At 40.7% G+C, this 3920-nt stretch overlaps 1 pseudogene; it reads right to left on the bottom strand.

Moving 5' to 3' along the window:
• Window positions 1–594: 594 nt before the first annotated feature.
• On the bottom strand, window positions 595–2596 carry LOC746289 (eukaryotic translation initiation factor 4B-like; annotated as a pseudogene).
• Between the last annotated feature and the right edge of the window lie 1324 nt (window positions 2597–3920).

The following is a 3920-nucleotide window of genomic DNA, read 5'->3' as shown; positions in this document are numbered from 1 at the left end:
TTTTCAAACCACAATTTTCCCATTTATCTTGGTCCAATGCAGTCTTATTCTCTGTGGCCTATAGACTCACTCTGAACTACCCCCTTGGAGGGTAAAAAAAAAAAAAAAAAAAAAAAGAATGAAAGAATTCCCTATAGGCTGGCCCCTAAAACTCAGAATTAAATAACAGGAGGGGCTGGGAGCCTCCTGAAGACTAAAAAACTTGAGGCTAAATCTACCTTTCCAAGAGTGAAAAATTTATTTAGATGTTTGAGAATTCATATATGCCACAATAGGATAAAAAATAAAAGGTAGAAATCTCACACTTTTCCTTATACTTCCTTCCCCTACTGTCCAACCAGATTCCAGACCTTATCTCACTGTCATTACCATTTCCACTAAATGGAGGCTCCTAGGTATTAATCACTCTGGCAACTGCATGGTGACATAACGCACCACAACTTTTCCACTAAAAAGCTGTAGTCTCTTTCTCTCTAGCTATATTGGCGATTCTCCAGTTACTTCAATACTTTAAAGGCTGCAGCAGCATGCAAAAGAATTTCACTTAAAAAAAAAAAAAAAGAAAGGTAAGAAAAGTCTCCAGGAGATGGTGAGTTTTATTTTGTCTTGCCTGGATAGAAGTTTGATTTTCTCTCGAACGTTCCAGGGTGGAGAGAAACTAGGAGAAAGCACAGGATGGATGTCTAGGTCCACTCGGCGTAATCTTCTCCCTTGTTTTCATCTTCACCAGAAACGGAGACAGCAGCATACTTGCTTGCAGAACTGAACTTGGAAGCTGGATTTTCCTCAGGTTTCTTTGGCTCAGGTGCAGATCTGGAGTCTTGATCCTTTTTGCCATCTTTCCTATCTGACTCCTTTCAGTGGTCTTTATTCCCTCCATCTCCTGGACCACAGCTAGAGTTCCCAGTTTGACCTTTTGGGACTTTCATCCCATCCACTTTATTTTCATCTTTCTTTGCTGGTCCTTCCTCAGATGATCGAGCTGGAGCTACTTTTCCCCCACCACTTGTAGGGGATTGCTGCTCTGTGTCTGAGCTCTGAGATGGAGCAGGAGGGTTAGAACTTCACTTCACCGAAGCATTCTCCTTTGGTGGAGGGGCTGGCATTACCTTTGGGTCTGGTAGGATCAGGTTTGAGACGTTTAGAAGTTGGAGAGTGACAATCTTCCTCCTTATTGAGTGTTTCATTTTCTAGAGACTTCTCACTCTCTCTCCTTCGTGCATTTCTGCTGGATGTGGCGGAGGTCTCAGTCTGCGATGACTCACTTCCTGTCCGCGACCGTTCCATTCTTGAGTTTCTTCACTTTGCCAGCTTGGGTGTCTCTCCCGAGGCCGTCGTTCTAGTTATGGCTCATCCAGCTGACGCTGCAACTTCTCTTGTTCTGTAGCATTTCTTCTACTTCTCTTTCTCTAGCAGCTGTGTCAACCGGCTTTGCCCCTCCAAAGATAGAAGCAGCTCGACTGGACTGGGAGGTACTAGCAGAGGAATCATCTTCCTTGGGAGTACTCCAAAGCTTTAGATTCAGTTTGGGTCTTTGCGGGGACCTCTATCATCACACCTATAATCATCCCAAGTGTAATCATCTCTGGAGCTCCACGACCGATCATCCCGTCTGTTGTATCGGTCTTCAGAGCGGTCCCTGCCTCCTCTGTAGTCATTATCCCTGCGGTACCCACTACCAAATGCTCTTCTGCCATTGCCTATCTGGGAATCATAGCCTCTATCATAGTGTCGGCTGCCTGGGTCATCATAGCAATCCTGGCCGCCATATCGATCCATATCCCAGTGTGGGCCATCCTGATACCCCTCCCGATACCCATCGCGATACCGGTCTGAATCATAACGATCTTGATACTTGTCTCCAAAGCAATCATCACCTCTTCTAGGCGAGTAGTCATCCAAGCTGTCTGTGACAGGACGAGCCCTCCAGTCTGTATTTGTTTTGTCAAAATCCCGATTTCTCTCATGGCCAAAAGAACGATCGTCCCTGTCTTTATCCTGTGCTTGGTCAGCAACGTCCACTCGAATTCTCCTGTTACCTAGAGATTCTTTATTGAGACTCAGGGCACTGAACAGGGAATCCAGGTCGTCAAATTCAGCATAACCAAAACCTTTCAACCTCTCTGGATTGCTGGGTTCACGTGGTAAACGCACTGCACTGATATTTAATCCTCTAAATAATTCCTAAATTGACTCTTCTGTCACGTCATAGGGTAGGTTCCCTAGAAAAGCAGTGTAGGGTGGCGATTTGGGAAGACCTCTCCGGTCGATAATGGGTTCCCTAGCAGCCCGTGGAGCAGTGGGAAGGATGGAACGGTCAACTGGGGGCGCCCTATACACATCGTCATCGTTACTGTGCCAAGTTGAAACATCTCCTTCCAGGTCATCCGTTTCATCAACCCAGCTGACTGGTTTGGATACATAGCTACTTCCTCCACCGGCCCGCCATTCTTAGCCAGAAAGTCTGTTAGGGAGATAGTCTTCCCCTTCTTATTCTTCTTTTTCGCTGAGGCAGCCATGTTGGGAGAGGGAAAGAGAAGGCAAAGGGAAATCTAATGTCTTAACAACTTGACAGAATAATTCACTGCAAGTCTGTTGATCTTAACCCAGCTAGAAACATTTCCTAGGTGTGTCCTTTTCTCACTTTGCTTATGTATATTCATGGTTCTGTTATAGTCATAATGGGTGTGTATGTTCAATTTGGTATTCTTCCTTTTATGTAACATGATTTATCCAAATATTTTCTATTTCCTATAGCACCTTTATATTCATCATTTTTAGTATATCACTAGAGTATATCATTTTGATATGCCATAGTTAGCTTCTTTCTATATATCTGTATTGTTGGGCTCTTAGCTTTATTCCAATGTTTGCCATCATAAAATAAACATTATATATACATATACTTTTTATTAAACATCATTTCCTCAGGATAAATTCTATTACTTGGTCAGGGGTTAGGCATATTTATGATTCTTTCAATAAAGTACCATTTTGCCCTTCAGGAAGACTGAATCAATTTACACTGCTTTCATTAATGCATGAGCATATCTGCTTCCCAAAGCCTTGCAGGCTTTGGCTTTTACAACTTTTTAAAAGTTTTTCTAAAATTTTTTAAGGCACAAAATGAAACTTCACCGTAGGTTTAATTTGCAGTTATTTTACCAACAAGGTTGACTGAATAGTTTTAAAATTATGATTTACTGACAGTGTTTCTTGTTGTATGAACTGTTTTTTAATCATTTGTTTAATAGACAGTTGGTACTTTTACCTATTTGTATGCACTCTTTATACTTTTTAGTTATTGAACTTTGTCTTCATTTGCAAACTTTTTCTCCAGTCTTCTGAATTTTTAAATTTCAGCTTTATTGGTATTCATTCCACCAAAGATAAAGCTATCTAAGTCATGAACCTGTCCATCTTTTTTTCATTTATATTCCATCGACAGTCAAAAAGTGATTTCCCCTAGTGCTAGTCTTTTATATATGTGTATTTGTTTTTTTAAAATGTATTTAACTCCCAATCTACCTGGATTTTTTTTTTCAGAGTGTAGTGCAAAGTATGGGTCTTGTAAATATTCTCATTATTGATATTCCTGTACACCAAGTGTTTCAAATTTGTTACCAGTACATTAAATGTCTGCTAGGACAAATTCTTCTCATCACTCTTTTTGAATCTGAAATACTCTTTGATGTACTTGCTCATTTATTTTCTCCACATACAATAAAAATTATATTAATTTAATAAAGCATCTTGCTTCTAATTGGTGACTTGTATCTAATTCTAATTTAGAATTAATTAAATCTAACCCTGAATCCTCTATGCACTGTGGTGAGTTGAGGCTGAGTTGCGTCCTTGGTAAGGCTCAGCCTGCATTGATTTTACTCCTGCTTCTTCAGGATTTTCAGCAGAAATCCTAG

This window comes from Pan troglodytes, chromosome 2 (genome assembly GCF_028858775.2).
Source record: "Pan troglodytes isolate AG18354 chromosome 2, NHGRI_mPanTro3-v2.0_pri, whole genome shotgun sequence".
Taxonomy (NCBI): Eukaryota; Metazoa; Chordata; class Mammalia; order Primates; family Hominidae; genus Pan; species Pan troglodytes.
This window is presented reverse-complemented; position numbering and strand designations above follow the sequence as displayed.